The sequence below is a fragment of the Malaclemys terrapin genome, chromosome 10 (assembly GCF_027887155.1).
Source record: "Malaclemys terrapin pileata isolate rMalTer1 chromosome 10, rMalTer1.hap1, whole genome shotgun sequence".
Classification (NCBI taxonomy): Eukaryota; Metazoa; Chordata; order Testudines; family Emydidae; genus Malaclemys; species Malaclemys terrapin.
This window is the reverse complement of record NC_071514.1, coordinates 76,196,683-76,217,462: the sequence shown is the minus strand read 5'-3', so window position 1 is coordinate 76,217,462 and position 20,780 is coordinate 76,196,683. Positions and strand designations below refer to the sequence as shown.

Genomic DNA, 20,780 nt, shown 5'->3' with positions numbered 1-20,780 from the left:
GCAGTTCTACCAGTACTGGGAGCTGTTGTTTAGACTGTGTTTTCCACTGCGATGACAGGTTGGTAAAAATGCCTTGGCGCTGTTTACATTACAGCTGCCCACCATCCTTACCATTAGTGCTGAGCAAAGCTCAATAGCTTGCGGTCTTATCTGATAGGAGCTATTCAAGTCCAGAACATGATGATGGGGTATGGAAGGAACACGTTGTGGTGGCAGTGATCCACACACCCTTCCCAAGAGGAGGAAGATATGAAATCTGAAATCTGAGGGAAAGAAAAGCTAAAATGCTGATTTCACCATGGCACTGCAGGATTTTCCTATCTTTTTGCTGAGGTTGATGCTTCGCCCATCTCATAAGCAAGAGTTTCAACTTTTTGATTCTGGATACAGCAGTGAAGCCTTCCTCTCCCTGAAGCTGGCAGCAATAGAAGGAGTTGTTTACTTGGGCTGCTCTCATCTCTCTAACACTGTTACTCTGTGCAGAGGGAGGGGTGGGAGTGTTGCATTTAAAGCATCTTCTGTTTGAAAGAAGCCGGAGTGAGCGAGAAGCGAAGCCTACTTTGTGTTTAATCAAAGGCCATCCTGCTCTGAGCAGTGTTATCTCTCTCTGATGTGCCGAACAGCCCAGCCTTGTAACATTTCATTCTTTTAATTTTTCTTTCTTTCTCTCTCTTCCCCTTTTTGTGTAAATTGCTTTATGATGGTAGAAAACCTGCAGGTTTGAAATTACCCGAATTTCAGACAGACCATTGATTTTATCTTGACACCTATTAGAGGCAAATCAAATCTCTTTTTTATTACCAATTCCTGGAGACGGGGGAAGTGACAGCTTTGATAAAGCGGGGAGTTGAGAGCTGCTGAGCGCCTCTGCCGAGCCGTGGTTAGCGCGAAACCTGTCACCCAGCTCTCCTTTAATTGGGTTTCTGTCATCAGAAGGAGACGAAAACATTGGGTTTGGTGTTCTGATGCTCCAGTCTCCAAACATACACAACAGCAGCTTTGCTTTCAGAGCAGGTTACAACTCATTCAAATCCTATTTAATCTGTCCCCACTGCCTCAGGGTAGCTGCCAGCTCCCAGCACTGGGGCCATCACCATTCTGGCCAGAGTAATTCCCTGTTTTGTTTGGGATTCTGAGAGATCTAGTGTTTATACTCAGTGTCGGCAGTGCCAGTAGCCCAGCCCTTGAGATGCTAAAAGCACCAAGCTTCTAAGGTCTGTCTGCAGCAGGAAAGGTTCAAAGCCTTTCAGATAGTTTTGCTAATTGTCTTATTTTAGACAGAAGTGGGTGGGTAGGTGTGGTCATTTCGATAGCTGAGCTCATTTAATGCTGTGAAAATGATGTAATGATAAAGGCTGGGATCAGGACATCAAAGACAAAGCTGAGACAGAGCCTTCATGTTATAATAAAACCAATAGCCCACCATGTAAGCAGACTTAGGTGGCGCAGTGACTGTTGTATTCTTCACAAAATTCACAATTCAAATAAAAGTCGTTTGAACTCATCCCAGACTCTAGTAGTGCATATCACAATAGTACAATTCAGTGGCAGTGCTCAGAACCCCAGAGTTTAACGATGGACTAGTGCAGATCAGAGCTATGTGAGGGGACTGAAGAGGGACAAAAAAGACCTGGGGATGCAGGGAAAAGGAAAAGATGTGAGGAAGACAAGAGACAGGCAGGCACAGAGAAGGAGAAGAGGTCATCTGTCTGAGCTGGTTCAAGAAGGAGAAAGCAGCCCCATCAGTAGAGGTTAGATGGAGAACCCACCTGAGGAGAACTGGATTAAGCTAACAACATTCTTGGTTCTAGTTTGGGAAGGCTAAGGCTTGGACTTAGTTATTTGTTTAACTTCTCTTTATCTTCCCACTCTTTGTGCATATCTTATAAGCTTGGAGTTCTGGTTCCTTTGAACCAGGAAGTGAATAGCAAGGAAAAGAGAACACTATAGATTAACTCCTTGGGCAACTGAGATTTCTCCAACTGGAGATGGATCTGTGCAAGTCTGAGCGCTGAAAAGATGTGAATTACTGACCAGTACCCACCTAGTTGAGTGGTCAAGAGGTCAGAACTGCCTACAAGGAAAAAACAGCCTTGTTAACAGGGGTTCTGGTCCTGGAGGTGCAACAGCACCCCCTGGCTTGACGTAATTGTGACGTTGTGCAGTCTATATGGTTTTATAAAAACTTGATAATAAGTCAATATAATGTAACTGAGATGGTTTTAGAGAAAATACGGTAATAAGTGAATGTAACTTAACTGGGATATGCTTCATGCAAAAGGTCTCTTGTAAGGTATCATTACAAAGCTTATAATCTACTGAGTATGATCATCTGATTTGTATAAATGTACCACTCTTGTATCCAAAACTAGAAATATAAAATGTAACTCTGAGGGCCTATTGTAATTGTGTAAAGTGTGGACCATTAATGATGGTTTGGAATCTTGATGACTCCCATTGTCTGCAGATGGCTGTATTTTGTGAGTCTTCCTGTATATGTGTGTGCTGGCAAGTGAGTAATGAAGTCTTGCAGTGACATGTGATCATGTCACCTGAACTGGAATCCATCTTTAACCTGGTGCTTTTCCAGTGAGGTGGGGGTGGAAACCCAGAGAGACAAAGAGTTCCCGCCTTATGCAAAAGATATATAAAGGGGGGAAGAGAACAGAGAGGGAGAGAAGCCATCATGAAGAATCCCCTAGCTATCACCTGAGCTGCAACAAGAGCTGCACCAGGGGAAAGAATTGTGCCCAGGCCTGGAAGGTGTCCAGCCTGAGAAAAACTTACTGAAGCATCTCTGAGGGTGAGATTATCTGTATTCAGTTTGATTAGGCATAGATTTGCGCATTTTATTTTATTTTGCTTGTGACTTACTTTGTTCTGTCTGTTACTACTTTGAACCACTTAAATCCTACTGTCTGTATTTAATAAAATCGCTTTCTATTTAGTAATTCACTCAGAGTATGTATTAATACCTGGGGGAGCAAACAACTGTGCATATCTCTCTATCAGTGTTATAGAGGGCGAACAATTTATGAGTTTGCCCTGCATAAACTTTATGCAGGGTAAAACGGATTTATCTGGGTTTAGACCCCATTGGGAGTTGGGCATCTGAGTGCTAAAGACAAGCACACTACTGCGAGCTGTTTTCAGGTAAACTTGCAGCTTTGGGACAGGAGATTCTGACCCTGGATCTGTGTCTGGAGCCAGATGGGAGTGTCTGGCTCAGCAAGACAGGGTGCTGGAGTCCTGAGCTGGCAGGGAAAACAGAAGCAGGGGTAGTCTTTGCACATTGGGTGGCAGCTTCCAAGGGGGTTTCTGTGATCCAACCCGTCACAGTAATAATAGCAGCCAAATGCACCATTCCACCATATTCTGGGTTTCTGGTTTTGTTCAAAGGCTTTCAGCACCCTCAGTATAAAAATGGCTCAGTGGCCCTGCCTGCTAATAGAGATTCATTATTCATTACTTGAGTGCCAAGTCCCCCAACAGGCCCAGGCTAAGAATTACATCCTGTGTAAACACTTCTGTTGACTCTAGGCACTGCTGTGGACTGGGTTATCAGCTGCTGAATCCCATTAAATATGGGTTATCCAGCTATTAATCTCTTCAGTCAGATAGTGCAAGGAGAATATGTTGGAAAAAGTTAATTCCGCACTCAAATGGCATCACTGGAACATGCCCAAGTCAGTTTATTATTTGTTGCTCATTCTTCAGGTAGAAATCAAGGAGATGATGGGTTAAAATAATATCTTTGTCAGAAAGAAAAGCAAGAACAAATGGCAATGATACAAAATATTTTTTTTAAATGTACTGAAGAAAAAGTCCCTTAGTGAAATTTCAGAAATAGGAAAAACAAAGGATCAGAGAAAATAAGGAAGTAAAAGAGGTAGAAGACAATGAACAGATTAAAAAAAACCTCTGCCAAATCTTAATCGGTAGCACTTCCTTTAAAAATAAATAAATAAGCCATTATTGGAATAAATGACTGCAATAAATAAAAGTTACTTACAAGAGAGTATATAAAATTTGTTGATGTGTTGGGGAGAGGGGTATGATAGAAAGTGAGTGAAATCAAGCATAACAACTCAAGTGCACCAATCTTTATTTACGGAAGTCTGATCAGTCCATAAAACCATATGCAGTGAATTCAAATCTGAAGGGATATGTCCAGCCTTTAGTAGCCAAGAGTTCAGGACCACCAAGGTTTGACTGTATTGACCCATGAAAAAGTTATCTTCAAAAAAATTCTCACATACTGTCACATGCCTGTGTGTCGGAGTATGGTCATTTTGCCTTTGCCTGTCCCTGAATTGTCTGCTGGCACTGATTCTGCATTTCAGTGAACTATATGGCACTAGCTGGGCCAGAGGGCAGGTATGTGCTTTGAAAGCTATTGTTGTATTAGGAGTGTGTGATTTATCCTCCCCGAGCCTGTATTAGCAAGTGAAGAAATTGATGAATATCTGCAGCAGCGTATATAGTATCTGACATCTCTCTGTATTCTCTGCTTGCATGGGGACATCTTCAGTTATGGCTAGAAGCTCCATCAACCTTCACACCCTTCAATTCCCAATACCCCTTTGGCTCTTGACACCTCGCTGTGGGCTGCATTGATTTTCCTTCAGTGGTATAAACACAATAGCATGGATATTACTCGCTGTCCAGATCTTTACTGCTAATAAAAAAACCTCAAATTACAAAAAAACAGAAAAAATGTTTGGATAGTAGGGAGACGACATCACTCCTTTCCCCTGACACATCTAACTGAAACCTTTTGAACCCAAGGTAGGGGGAGATCAGCTGGTATGAAGGCTGATCACATACATTTATGTGTTCACTCATCTGCACCCATTTCTGCTATGGCGACCCCTGCTGGAATGGGAGAGCATATCTGCTGCTGTGACTTGCTTTTGCATATTGTGGGCAGAGTGTTGCTGCTGTCTCAGAAAGTGGCTTAGTTTGTTAAACAGTCCAGAACACTTCAGGAAATCTGCCTTCTACTCTTGAAGCCAGGAACTTGAAGCCAGGAACAAAAGGGACTGATCAAATCAGTGCTTTTTGGATAAAATGGGAGGAAAGACTTCTGAAGAGTGCTCAATTAGCATTTATTACTGCTAGGAGCCTTGTGTTTACAGGCAGTGGCGCGGATGGTGAAGTGTTCCTTATGCAAATACCACTCTCCTGCTTTTCCTGCTCTCCTCAGCTCTTCGAGTTGAAGGAGAAGAGATTCTTCAAGTTTGGCTGCTTCAAGGAAGATTGATTAAAATCAGCTGCAGTTTGACTTAATTGGATCCATATGTTTGGAGAGGGAGCTTGACTAGTTAGAACTTCTTGTAATTAGTTCACAGCTGGTTGGTGAGAAAAACAAAACTTCGGTTACAGTTCAGAGAAGTGGATCTGTAAAGATAAAGAACATCTTCCTGTCTTTATATTCGTACTTTTTCAGGCTCTGTAAATTGTCTAGTCCTCTAACCAGGCTAGCAGTCTGATTCCTGTGTGAGATACAAACTGGGGTGTGCAATTTGCTTTTTTGTTTCTGGATGAGAAGAATCAAATAAAGTTGGAATAGAAATCGATGCTGATAGGCAAGGAAATGTGACTAAGCTCATTTGGAAGACAGGAAAGACTCCATGTTGCATAGGGCAGAATCAGGAGTATTTCTGGCTATTTGTGAACCTTTGGACTAGGTCAAGAGGCTCTGAACAGGATGACTCTGGAACCAGATACTCTTTGATTGAGAGCCCTCTAGGCGTAAGAATTAGAATTGAATTTATTGATCTGCCTTCCTCATTAAAATGTAATAGAATAACAAATATATAGTTGTATATTGTACTAATATCCTTATAGATACTTAAAAAACAATTTTCAGAGTAGCAGCCATGTTAGTCTGTATCCGCAAAAAGAAGAAGAGTACTTGTGGCACCTTAGAGACTAACAAATTTATTAGAGCATAAGCTTTCGTGGACTACAGCCCACTTCTTCGGATGCATCCGAAGAAGTGGGCTGTAGTCCACGAAAGCTTATGCTCTAATAAATTTGTTAGTCTCTAAGGTGCCACAAGTACTCTTCTTCTTTTTTAAAAAACAATTGAGCGTGCAGATTAACCAGGGAGGAGAGATTGAAGGGAGGGTACAAACTAAAGGGCCATCAGAGGGGATTGTGAAATCACTTTTGGGGGGGAAATACCATCATTCAAGGTGCTTTTTAAAAGTGAGGATGAGTAATTTCAGAGGGACCAGTTCCATACAATAGTACCATCACTTACTAGCATCACACACAGTGGAAAGATCTCTAGGCTTGGTCTCCACTAGGAGTTAGGCCTTGTCTATGTGGGGAAATTGACCAGAACAGAATTCTGAAAAGCTGTCCACATGGGGAGGCTATTTCAAATAGCTTATTCTGAAATAGCTATTCCAGTCAATTTACGAGATAGACAAGACCTTTTCGGTTTGTTTGTAGGTGTTAGCTAAAAGATGCTAATGACTCCATTCTAAACGTCTGATGTAGACAAGGAAGTAGACTTTAACACAGGCTAAACTGGTCAGTTTCAAGCCTGGAAGGAGCCTCAGCTTTAACTTGACTAGCTTAGCACATGTTAAATAATAAACTGCCCTGTCTGATTTAGACTCTTAGAACATGTATGTTAGCACATGGTAGCTAACACCTTCTAACATGCCTGTACATCGGAGCCTAATCAAAACCTGTCTTATTGGTGGTGGGAGAGCACACACTAACTTACTGTCTTCATGGAGGATGCAGAAGCTGCAGAGGGATGTTTCTCCTCTTTTAAGCATTAATGACTCATTATATAGTTAGGTCTTCACCCTCCAGACAGTAACTAGTTGGGAATTAAGGGCCTCAGGCAAGTTTAGGTCACTTAATAGTCTAACTGCTCATTATGTAAAGAATGGATGAATCATTTACATTGTTATAAAACTTAAAGGGACACTGTCAGCCATTCCAGGTCTCCTAATTGACCTATCAAACATGCATAAATCTTATTCCCTGCCTAATTTGTCCTGGTGACTTCTCTTTCACAAACCACGTCTGTCTCCCCTTTGTCCTTTCTTACATGCCCCCAGTCCACATGAGACTCCACATCACAGCTTGACCTCAGTGAAAACGTTCTCTGTACCCACACTTAGACACCTATTCCTCCCATCCCCCTTTCTTTGGCGAGGGCTTCTTGGATGCAAGAGGATTTATGCAAACTGCGTGCATCTTTTCAACGGGGCATGGCTTTTTGGATGATTTGTCATTGATGGGGCTGATTACGTGTACCCCTGGTTGAGAACCACTGCTCTAACCCTCTGTGTTCCCTTCCCAGCTGGAGTTTTACATTTCTTACATCAGCTATAGGCAAAAATCCTCTTTGGAGCATGACATATTGCACCACATCCTTCACTGTTGTAAATGGACTTGGGTCCAATGAGCTGCACCCATTGACATCAAGCTGTGAGTCTGGCCCTCTGTGTGACAAAATAAGTTCTCAAAATATTAAGTCACATCTGATTTATACAGCTGTTATTTCCTTGATCAAACTTATGGTATTTGCCATTAAATATTGACCTAATACATCACTTATTGTGCAGGCACCTAGCTGGCAGATCTTTTAGTTCACTATCTCCATCACAATGTATTTTCAGGCATTTGCAGCTGCCTTAACCTGTTTAAAAGTCTCCCTTCGTGACCTGTGTGCCACTCAAGCTTTCTGTAGAAATGTGATCTGAGTTTTATTGGCAGCTCTGTATGACTAATTTGCAAAGGTGTGATGCATCCCCATTTAAAAAAACAAGTCTTTAAACCTGATTTTAGTTTAAACTTGCTTTACTTCCGGGATGATCCACACAAAGGAAAAACTGTGGCCACACTAGCCTGCATATGGGTGTGTATCACACCAACAGTTTTAGGAGAAAGGATCACTCCTGATTCTGCACTTATTCCACTTGAAGATTCCATTGTCTGCCGGCCTGGCTCAGCCCGCTGCTGGTCTGGGATTCCGTCCGGCCCCTGACAGGCAGGGTCATGTCTGCCAGCCCTGCTCAGCCCACTGCTGGCCTGGGGTTCCCTCCATCCAGGCAGGCAGCGGGCTGAGTGGGGCCGATGGCTGGGACCCCCGGCTGACAGCAGAGTGCCACTAAAAATCAGCTCGCGTGCCGCCTTTGGCACGTGTGCCGCAGGTTGTTGACCCCTGGCATAGCCCATACAATTTCACCAAGTGATTCCTGCATCAAGGCCCTAATTTCGGGGTGAGATTTTGGAAAGACATTCAGTCTTGACTTGCACTTCAAGCAATGGAGAATCCTCGCTTCTCTATGTAAGTTGACCCAATGGTTAATTATCCACATTATATTTTCCACAGTCACCTTCATGGTTTTTTTGCACCTCATCCTGTATATACAAAACATCCTTTTTTGTGTGGTCCACAAAACAACTCAAAGGTAAGCAGAGGTAGTGATCAGGTAGATCTGCCATTTGAACGACAAACTGTTTCTTGGCTTGATGTTGGCCCCGCTGAATGTGATATGCAAAATGGGTGCCTAATAAAACAGGGACACCTGCAGTACAAACTTGCTAATGTTTGTTAACATCAAGGACTAAAACCAAGTGCAGAGATGCACATTTGTGCAGTGAAGTATTGACATGCACTGACTTTTTTAGAAATATGGACACTGAATATTAAACCCCTGAAGTTCCCAGTTGCACTGCCAGAGCCAGCACTGCATTGTTTATTACATATAGCACCTTTGTGGAATTTCTGCAGGCACTGATTAACATTCACATAATACATTTAACATCACATAACAAAAATACATAATAAATGTCTTAACATTCTTCTAGTGTCTCTGAAGACATCAGCAGTACTGCTACATCACACAGCTCATTTAATGAGCGGAAGGGGAAAGAGTGCACATTGGTTTCCTGAGCAGCTCGCAGACATGAAAAGGTCACTGTACCTACCTGAGCAGAAAGCACTGGTGTTAGGTAAAAAGCCAGTCCTCACTCACCTCTCCAGCACCCGAGTTCGTGCGGAGTTGGTATGGGGCTCACAATCTGTCAGAGACCAGACACCAATTCGTTGATCAACGGGCTCACACTATCCTTAGCTTGAAAGGCTTCAGAGTAAGTGTGGCAAGTTTATTAGGGGTGAGCATCAATATTTATACACAGAAGTAAACAAAGTGATTAACAGATCATAATGGTCATGTATAATCAATCAAGATTCTACAGGATAAAACAGGTTAAAATGTAAATTCAGAAAGAGAAAAGGGGAGATGACTACTTAAGGGGAGGGGGGTGTCATGAGTAGTTCGCAGGTCAGAGCTTTGATTAAAAGTTCAGACAGAGACATCAAGTCTGGGTTAAGTTTAAGCTCATCAAAAGTTCAGACTCAACACTGGCATGGAGAAGTCACCACACTGCACTAGTGCATGTGAGCAGAAAGCAAAGCACATTGCCAGATCACTGTCTAGGTCACTCTAACAAGTGACCTAAATGTGAAGCAGAGGTGGTTGCACTAGTGCGTGCAAATGGGGTACAGGCACAAATTAAAGATCACTGCATTGGTGCACATGAAGAGGAGGTAGTTTTGCTAGTGCATCCAGTATGGATGCACAGGCACAAAGAAAAGGTCATTGCACTAGCTCACACAAAGAAGTTGCTGCCATAGTGCACATCAACTGGGGTCCCGAGTACAAAAAAAATCACTGTTATATTTAAAAGTGTGACCTGCAGGAGTGGTGGACTGAGGTTGCTCTTTCTTTTCTGATGCCTAATCACAGGGCATAGATCATGGCTACAAAAATTGTACAGCCTGTCACGTGGCAAGGATCAGTATCTACTAACTCCAGTGACTACTGCGTGCACAATTGCAGCTGTGACTAACAGAAAGCATGGTTATGGAAAGGTACCTTCTCTAGGGCATTGGTACAGGGAGCAGAACCAGGAGAGAAGCAGATAAGAACTAAATATGTTCAGTGAGGCAAGTTACAAATAAAGTACAGAAATGAATATCGTTAAATTTGTAAAATACCCCCAATACACAACCATCAGGTGTGATTACAGTGGCTGTAATATTAATTAATAAATATCAACTGCAAAAGACTCCTACGCCAGAAGAAAGCTGTACCACAAACATCTCCTCAGGGTAAAGACAAGCTGGAGTAAACAAAATATAGATACAAAACCATTTTGAAAAGAGACTTCACTTTTAAGGGTCTTTGATTTGAGTTGTAACGCAGCTAAAAACAAGCAAAGTTTTAGAAAACAATTCAGAGGTTAACAGTGACTACCCTTCTATGTTTTTTCCGGTTATATAGTCATTTGATTGCAAGAATTACTTCAATTATTGTTCCTTTATTTTCTGTTCTGCTGCTGCTGTTTTGAATTCCATTGTGATGTCACAAACACTAAAAAGAATGTCATTTGGAACCTTAGGGAAAGTAACATTTAGAAAGGTTTTGTTTACTGGGGCTTTGTATTTTTTGTCTTGGTTTCAATGAATAAACACCATGTCCAGAGGAAGCTACAGCTCTCTCCAAACTTGGCTCTTCGCTTTCAGTTCCTTTGATGTCATTTCAGCCTTTGTTTGATGACCCAATTACTTTATGTATTTTTATCAAATAATTCAAAAGATATCACAATTCTTTCCTGTCGTCGTCAGTGCTGCTGCTTCTGTTAGGTTCTCATTTGATCCCTTATTTATTTTATATTATTGGTCTATGTGAAATCAGAGGCTTACGGTGATGTTCTCTAATTCTTTTGTTGCTCTGAAAGAAGAGCAGCCAGGACATGCACCAGGGTTATGGGAGAAGAGTTGGCAGGGCCGGCCTTAGGATTTATGGGGCCCTAGGCAGTATTGTTAAACTGGTGCCCCTATGCCCGACAGCAGCCCGGGCTCGCATGTGTATTTTAGATAAGGGTGGTCTTTTGAAGGATTTATTTTAAAAACTATATGACTGAAGATCCAAGCATTTAAGGCTAAAGATGAATATTCAGATTGTGCATCTAAAAATCTATGCAAGGATTTTTTAGAGATGTGATTTTATAATCTTCAGCAACACACTAATGAAATATTTTAAAGCAAATTTTAAACTAAGGTCCTGTAGACTAACCTGTTCTGAGTAAATATTACAGTCATGCACAACTGTTTTTGTCAGTAAATTCAGAAACTGACAGTACATACCTGGGGATTGGCAAATGCCTGTTAAGTGGCTTCATTACCACTTGAATGGCTCTTTAACAGTTTCAGTGTTGTGTTAATAGGGCTGGCAGGCTGGAGGCTTCTTCACTTTTAAGTACTACCGTAGATCCCCTCCAGAGGAAGACTCCCCAGGCTGCAGCAGTCAGCTGTGGTGGGAGCCTGCAGGAAGGGTCAGAACAGGGATAAGAAGAGGCAGGAGATTGGACACTAGACCTAGGGGTGCCCCAATTTTTGGATGCCCTACGTCGTGGCTCCGTATGCCTAAGGATGGCCCTTGGAAGTTGGAGTCTGTCAGGTGGTTCTTAGTGATTGAAAAGGAAGAAAGTCACTGGGTAATTTCCAGTTTCACAGTAAGGGCGGACAGTTAAGAGTAGTGTCAGAAGAAGGTGGATGAGAAAATGGGGAGGTACTTTGAACCACCTTCTCCTATATTGAGTTATTGAAGTTTTAATGTTGTATGGTTGGAAGTGAACCCCTGGCTAAGTGAGTGGGGGAGGGTTTAGATTTTGTGGAACATTGATCCACCCTCTATGGGGAAAGCATGCTGTATAGATTAGATCAGTGGTTCTCAAACTTTTTTTTATTGGTGACCCCTTTCACATAGCAAACCTCTGAGTGCGACCCCCTTTATAAATTAAAAACACTTTTAAATATATTTAACAGCATTATAAATGCTGGAGGCAAAGTGGGGTTTGGGGTGGAGGCTGACAGCTTGCAACCTCCCATGTAATAACCTCATGACCCCCTGAGGGGTCCCGACCTCCATTTGAGAGCCCCTGGATTAGATGGCCTCCATCTCAGTAGAAGGAGAACTGACCTTCTCAGGGACAGGCTAGCCAGATTAGTCAAGAGGACATAAACTAATAACACATGGGGAGAGTAAAAAGAGAGGAGAAATGAGCACACTTTTAGCGCAAAATTAAGATGTTGGGAATATAATTATTCAAGTAATCAAAGGACACAGAGAGAAGAATTCTTTGCCTATACACCAGTGTTAGAAGCCTGGGTAACAAGAGGAATTGGAATTATTCATTCATGAGCATAAACCTGATCTAGTTGGTATTACTGAAACCTGGTGGGATGATTTGCATGACTGGAATGTTAAAATCAATGGTTCTAACCTCTTTAGGAAGGATTGAGGGCTTGTCTACACTGACAGTGCTACAGCTGTGCCACTGTAGCGCTTAGTGAAGACACTACCTAGACTGTCGAGAGAGCTTCCCCTGTCAGCGTAGTTTATCCACCTCCCCGAGAGGCGGTAGCTATGTTGGCAGGAGAAGCCCTTCCATCGACACTGCGCTATCTACACCGGGGGTGGCTTGGGAGAATTACGTCGCTATGGGGTGTGGATTTAAACCAACATAAGTTTGTAGTGTAGCCCAGGGCTGAGTGGGCAACAGGGAAGGAGGAGTAGCACTTTGTCAAAAAATGATATTACCTGTTTCAGAGTCACTGGCAACTCGGAAGGAGATGATCTTCAATGCTTATGTCCTAACAGATAAAGCATAAGATGTATTATTCATTTTTGTGTGCTCCAGAGCACCAAATCACACTAGGGAACAGGATAATTGGCTCCTTAAACACCTTAACTATCATGTGTTGGGGTTGGGGGGGGAGCTGCATGATCCTGGGGGATTTCAATTTGAGTGACATGCTGGAGGTCTCACGCTGCCAGTACTAAAACATCCTTGGACTTTCTAAATATTATAGATGACAATTTCCTCATTCAAAAAGTGTTCCATCTGACACAAGGGAATTCTGTATTAGACCTCGTCTTGACAGATAGAGGGTTTGATCACAGAACTAAAAATTAGTGGTAGCTTAGGTACAAGTGATCATGAATTGATCACACACAATTGGGAATTATGTTTAAGAACACTTTACTAGATTGCCCAAAATCTCATAATCCTACAGTTGAGGAAGGAGGCTGTACAGGTTTCAAAAAAACAGCCTGACTTAGAGGGTTAGTGAAAGCAGCTGTAAAAAACAATAAGTAACAAATGGAAGAAAGGCGCAGTCAGTAGTAATGAATATAAATCAGAAGCTCAGAACTGTGGAAAATTGATAAGTGACACAAAGTAAAATCTATGGTCAGCAAAGTTAAGGATAATAAGGAGGAATCTTGTAAGTATATTAGGAACAAAAAAAGAATCCTAACAATGGCATTGGTCCATTATTAGGTGAAAATGGAAGAATTATCAATAATAAAGCAGAAAAGGCAGAATAAATATTTTAGTTCTGTATTTGGGGAAAAGTGAGATGATATCATATTATATGATGATTATGACTTTCCATTCCAATAGTAACTCATAAGGATGTTCTATAGCAGCTACTAATGTTAGACATTTTAAAATCAGCAGGTTGCAGATAACCTGCATCCAAGAGTTTTACAAGCATGGCTAATGAGATTGCTGGATGGTTAATTTTGATTTTCAATAAGTCCTGGAACACTGGGGAAGTTCCAGAAGACTAGAAGAAAGATAATGTAGTATCAATAAAAAGGATAAATGGGATGACCCTGATAACTCTAGTCTGATCAGCCTAACATAGATCCTGGGCAAGATAATCATCAGCTGATAAGGGATCTGATTACTCTTCTTTAATTCTTTATTAATTTCATTAATACCAATCAACATGGGTTTATGGAAAATAGATCCTGTCTTGATATCTTTTTTTTAATGAGCTTACAAGTTTGATTGATAAAGGTAATAATGTTGATGTAATAGACTTCTGTAAGGCATTTAACTTGGTACCACATGACATTTTGAGTTTTTTAAAAAACGCTTAAAATGACACACACACATTAGATGGATTAAAAATTAGCTCACTGATAGGTCTGAAAATATAATTGTAAATGATGATTATCATTGGGTGTGTGTGTGTCTGGTGGTGTCCTGTTGTTTAAAAATTTTATCAGTGACCTGGAGGAGAACATAAAATAATCACTGATAAAGTTTGCAGGTCACTCGAAGACCAGGAAGTGGTAAATAAAGAAGAGGACAGGTCACTATACAAAGCGATCTGGATTGCATGGTAAACTGTGCGCAAGCAAACATTATGCGCTTTAAAACAGCTAAATCCATACATCTAGGAACAAAGAATGTAGGCCATACTTACAGGTTGGAGGACTCTATCCTGGGAAGCAGTGATTGAAAAAGATTTGGGGGTCATGGTGGATAATCAACTGAACATGAGTCCCTGTGTCACGTTGTGGCAGAAAGGGCTAATACATCCCTCGGATACATAAACAGAAGAATCTTGAGTAGGAATAGTTTATCTCTGCATTTGGCAATGGTGTGACTTGCTGGAATATTGTGTCCAGTTTTGGTGTTTACTGTTCAAGAAGGATGGTGATAAATTGGAGAGGGTTCAGAGAAGAGCCACGCGAATGACTGAAGGATTAGTAAACCTGCTTTACAGTGATAGACTCAAGGAACTCCATCTATTTAGCTTAATAAAGAGAAGGTTAAGGAGTGACTGTATCATAGTCTATAAAAACCTATGAGACAAATAAATATTTGATAAAGGTCTCTTCAATCTAACAGACTAAGTTATAACACACCACAATCCAATGGCTGGAAGTTGAAGCTAGACAGATTCAGACTTGAAATAAGGGGTAAATTTTTAATAGTGAGGTAATTAACCGGTAGAACAATTTACCAAGGATTGTGGTGGATTCTTCCATCACTGACCATTTTTAAATCAAGATTGTTTTTTTAAAGATATGCTCCAATTCGAAAGGATTTATTTTAGGGGAGTTCTGAGGCTTGTGTTATACATGAGGTCAGACTGATCACAGTGGTCTCTTGTGGCCTTGGAATCTATTGTGGGAGTAGTTCACAATTTGGTTGGAACGGTGGGTCACAATTTGGTTGGAGGCTGTTAAGATGCTACTGTTGGTATGTGAGGAATTCTGATTTGAGTAAAAACAGTAAAGTTTTAATGTCACCATTTGTATTAGATGACAACATTCTTAATACCTAAGAAATAGACTGGTCTCTCACCTGCCTGAATCCCAGAGAATTCCCCAAAGAAAATGTGTCCCTCTAAAGAATTCTATATAAATTAAATATGGGGCAATGAACTTGCCTCTCTCAGATGAGCAATTGGAAACTCAGTGAATCTATACAGTAGCTCTGCTAAGTAACTGGAGCGAAGGTCAAGAATGTATCCGAAACAAATGATGTAGCCAGGCAGTCAATACTGAGCCAAAACACAGACTAATGCTACATTGATTACATTCACTTCCACACTGGAAGAGCTCTATTATCAGATTGGAATAAAATCTCCATTCAGCATAAACTGCCAATTATGGATCTGCTTTATCTTTGATTTAGTTTGAGGCTCTGGAAAAGCAAAAAGTGGGTCCCAGTGCCCCGTCATCCAAAAATGTACGTTTGCCGTCCAAAAGACGGCCTATGTTTTATTGCACTGACATTCCCCTGATCCTGTCCCTACTGTCTCTGTGGCAAATGGTGGTGCTGAACTGAAGCTGTGGAATTATTGGCCTACAATGGAGGATTTAAATGATGAAAATATTTAGGTGTCCGATCAGTTTGATTCTATTTTTATTTAAATTTAAAGGGTTAAGTATCCACACAGACCAAAAAAGGTTGCCAGGCTTTTGATAGACCAGGGGTCGGCAACGTTCGGCACGTGGCTCGCCAGGGTAAGCACCCTGGCGGGCCGGGCCAGTTTTATTTACCTGCTGACGCGGCAGGTTCGGCCGATCGCGGCCCCCACTGGCCGCGGTTCGCCGTCCCGGGCCAATGGGGGTGGCGAAAAGCAGCACGGGCGAGCGATGTGCTGGCCGCGACTTCTCGCCACCCCCATTGGCCCGGGACGGCGAACCGCGGCCAGTGGGGGCCGCAATCGGCCGAACCTGCCGCGTCAGCAGGTAAATAAAACTGGCCCGGCCCGCCAGGGTGCTTACCCTGGCGAGCCGCGTGCCGAACGTTGCCGACCCTTGTGATAGACATTCTGTCCAGATCTGATTGTCAGCGAGAGAAACAGGAGCAGCAGAATGGACATTGATACTCAGAATCTAAGTAGAAGGAGATGGTCCCTTTAAATCAGGATGGATACTCAGGACAGCTGGATTGGGGAATTGCTGTCTAGAGGTTGTCTTTTTTCTCAATATGTAGTGAAAGATGGTGCCAAGTGTTGAAAAGGAAGGTGGTGTCTTTATAAAATTGCATCCTTAAACGTGTATTGGAGGTTCCTGGGTGATCTGACGTGTCTCTGCAATTCACCCAGGCGTGGACTTGGCACATCAAGTTCACCATTTCTCACTGCCAATTAATGTTTAAGCCTTATGGGGCATTAAGTAATGCAGAAGCTGTATTTCTATGGGGTTTTTTGGCAGTACACGCAAAACAGAATAAATGAAAACTCCCTGAAAAATAGTGTACGTGTATTGGACACAACTTAGAACGCTCACTCAAGGTGATGATCCTTCCAAGCAAAGTCGGTATTTCAAACATCAGGTTCGTCATGCTGCGGACTTTAGAGAGATCAGAAACAAACTTGAGACAGCAACAGTGTTAAGGCTCTGTATTTCAGCGGATGGAGAGGTGGAGTAGGCAGGTATTCTCCATAAGGGGTTTTCAGCTCTGGAACCACTTTCCCTCTGATCCCCCACAGCTGACATTTGTTGATGGCACTGAAGTATATTATGCGAGAAAAGGATGGTTAGATATGTGGCGGCCCTTAGGATTGTGATTACAGTGGTAATCATAAATACGTATTTAAAAAACATGTTTGAGATATACCAGGAGTGTGTTTATTATATATGTGTGTGTATATATATATAATTTGTGTGAATATATGAATGTTTTCTTGTTTTAATCTTTTTCAACACACTCAGAGTACAGTCTGCTGCTAGAAATAAGTCTAAATAAATAAACCAGGTTAGGGGCTTGTGAGTCAAACATGAGTTGTCAGGAGGACTCAGTTAATCACTAACCCTTCCCATCTCTAAGAATTGGATTATCTGGGTCCAGACTCTAAGAGATTCTTGTAGACAACAAAAGCCCTTTACACCATTAGAACAACGTAAAGAGGCCCTAGCATAAATCAGAATCAGGTCTTTTGGTTTTTGCTATGTATCATGACAACAAGCAGGCTTTCTACCATGGCTTAGTCTCTCAAGAATGGTGCTACTTAAGGTTCCTAGATACTGAAATGATGGAATTGATGTCCTCTCACAAACTAGATCTGTGTTTCTCTTCAGGGGAGTGGGGGGAAATGGTGATATACAAGCAGAAGAAACATTTCCTCTCCCTAGTTGTTGTTGTTTAGCATTTACATCATAATAGTGTCCAAAGACCAACTTCTAGTGCTGGGTAATTTTAATGGCTGGAAGATCCTATGTGTTTCCCAGGTCTCTGGGCACTCCTGAGCAAGATGATGCTACTAATGCTAACCACTGGGGGATTGATCCCCAGTCCAATCTGCAGGTTTCTGTGTGGAGTCCTGTTACCACTAGAATAATGCCTAGTGTCGGTTAAAAGAGTTGAGCACTCAGGATTACAGCTGGCTGGAAATTTTCCAAAGAAACGTAGTTTAGTTGGGAAATACCAGTTTGGTTGTGTGAAATGTTTCTCTGAACTTAGTAAGATTTGACAAAACTTCTGCTGAAACAGAGGCAGGTTTCCTGGCAGGATGCGGGGTACCCATGTCTAGGGTCCTCAGCTCCAGAGCAGTCCCACCATGCAGACTGCCTAGGGACCATTGCGCTGCTAGGCTGCCTGCTCTGCTGCAAACTGGCAGCCCCCGCTGGATGAAACCAAATTCAGAAATAATATAACATTCTGTGAACTGAAAACCCTGAGTTTCAGCCAGCTGTCCTCAGTCCCATGCGTCCCCTGCTGAATTCCTTCTCCACTAGAGCTTCTGACCACACCCTTGCGACCCATCCTCTTCTCACCCCCATCTCCACTCACTTCAATTCAGTAAAACTTTGTTGGCATGGCAAGTTGTCCAAGTGCTTTCAAAGGATAAAAGGGAGACAGACCCCTCAGGTATGCATGGGAAATGCAATAGGTGTCCTCCTGCCTGGCCACATGCCCTCTGTAGTACTCCAGCCTGCATGGAAGCTGTGCTCCTGAAGGTTATGTAGCTTACAACGCTGAATTCACTGCTGCTGGCTTGGAGCAGTTTACACAACATCCCACGGAAGCTCTTAGGTAGTGTAGCTCTGCCCCAGAGCCATTCTTCTTATTGTTTCAGTTTATCCATAAATCTCCCTTGTTCTTTTCAATCCTCAATGAAGATATGACTCTTACCATTTGGCAAGTCATCCATGCTGCTTGGAGTCCTCCTTGCAGTGGCAGGAAGAAAAACAATTGAGCTTGGAGTTTGAACAGAGAGGCAGATAAGATCCCCATTAGATTTTCACAGCGCATGCAGAATACAATCCTCACTAATAGGTTTCTAGCACAGTCTGACAAGTCATTGAATTGCTGAGTGAAAAGGAGGGGAGGGAGAGGGAGAAGCTGATTTTTGTACAGGTCCCAAATTCTTCAAGAGAGTAAGAAGTGAAAGGCTGTTTCAGTCTGTGTGATCCAGGGAGATGTTTGTCAGAGATACAGGGAGCTAATTAAAATGTCACTATATGTACATGAGGGTGACGAGGCGGAAAGGGCTGCTTGCCTCTTTGGTTCAAGGGGCTCGGCTGTGTCTTTGCTCCTATCTACAAATTGTGTAATCTGCTGCAGCAAGTAATTTATGCTTTGGGGGTAGGAACGAGGCCACCGTGAGAGTCTGGCCTGTTCCTCTCTCCTGGGTATGGCAGAAAATAAATTAAATTTTTTCTTGCTCCACTGAAATTAATAGGGCGGTTTCACTCCAGCTGGGCAGTCGCAAGGAGGAATTTTCCTCCAGTCCCCTTGCAGTAAGTAGAACTGCACTATGCCTTGCCTGGACCAAGTGCTGGCAGAGGCTGGGGCTGGGTTGTCTGTGGACTTCCCACAACTTGCCCTGGAGCTGGAACACACCCTGGGTACTGCAATATATAAGCACATGGATGTAATGAAAGCATCCTTCTCCTAGTATCTTTGTTTAACAGCACTTGACTTAGCAATAGTGTGACTAAAGGTGATAGAATCATGCACTCTTCAGTAAGTTCTTTGTACAAATAGCAGACTTGTTGTTTCAGGTGGCAAAAGGAGTATAATAGTATGGAATCAAATTAGGGGGTGGGTGGGGAAGAATGTAGGTTGATCGTCAGGGAAGTTGCCCTAGTGGTGAGATTAATGAATTAGAATGCAGAATGATTGAAATTGGACTGGACAAAGCATTGGATAGTGAACTGACTTTAAGGTCAGAAGAAACGATCATAATCTAGTCTGACCTCCTGCACATTGCAGGCCACAGAACATCACTCACCCACTCCTCTAATAGACCTATGACCTTTGGCTGAGTTACTGAAGTCTTCAAGTCATGGTTTAAAGACTTCAGGTTAGAGAGAATTCACCATTTACACTAGTTTAAACCCACAAGTGACCCATGCTGCAGAGGAAGGTGATTCTCCCCCCTCCCGCCCGCCGTGTCTCTGCCACTCTGACCTATGGTGATCAGTTGGACCCTGAGCCTGTGGGCAAGACTCAGCCAGATACCTGGGAAAGAATTCTCTGCAGTAACTCAGAGCCCTTCTCATCTAGTGTCCCATCACCGACCGTTCGAAGTATTGCTAGCAGTCACAGATCAGCTACATGCCTTTGTAGGTAATCTCATCATACCATTCCCTCCAAAAATGTATCAAGCTCAGCCTTGATGCTAGTTAGGTTTTTTGCTCCCACTGTTCCCCTGGGAAGGCTGCAATGAACAATCCTGCATTCATAGGGACCGTGCAGGTCAACATATAGGTCTCTTCTGTATCAACTATCTGTTATTTCTGGCATTGTTTAACACTTTGTAAAGCTTTTGCAATAGAAACAGACATGCTATTTTGGTAACAGCATGCTTTTCCTCATTTCAGATTGGCTGGTGGAAGGGACCTATAGCATCAACCCATAATCTTCCCCTTTCATGCCGCATTGCCTTCAGGCCCTTCATTATTATAATGAACCTCTTAATTGAGGAGGAATAGGTGCTGCTCCGTCTTGGGCTCCTTTCATGCTGTTTTGAGTGCTAGGTGAATGCTAACCCCAGAGGGGTTTCTTTCCCTCCGATGGAGTCGGCTGTTACTGGGTAGGTTAGTAACACCTTCCCAGATGATTAAATTTTGGGCTGGGGAGGCCCCAAGGCTGACTGACTTCTAAAGCAAACCCTTGTGTCCCCCCTTGCACTTGAACACTTTAGTTAGTTTCTGGATGTCTAGTGTACAGAAATGGAGCTCCGGTATGTAAATACATGAGGAGATGGGTTATCACACTTCCAGCCCTTCTCCAGACACCTCACTCAACTCTGAATTTCTCAAGACTAAGATGATCCAGGAAGCTAGACTTCAGAGGTAAGTTTAATTGCTACTCTTCAGTACATGGCTGGGGTTAAGAAGCCGATCTTCAGGTCCCAAATGACCATTGCAATAACCTCCCCATTCTTCTCTGCTACTTGCAGCTAATCAGTAACT

At 42.5% G+C, this 20,780-nt stretch overlaps 1 protein-coding gene across 4 annotated transcripts in view; it reads left to right on the top strand.

The window, feature by feature from the left end:
• MAD1L1 (mitotic arrest deficient 1 like 1) overlaps window positions 1-20,780 on the top strand; it is a 526,727-nt gene that overhangs the window by 321,511 nt on the left and 184,436 nt on the right. The gene's annotated exons all lie outside the window — the stretch shown is intronic.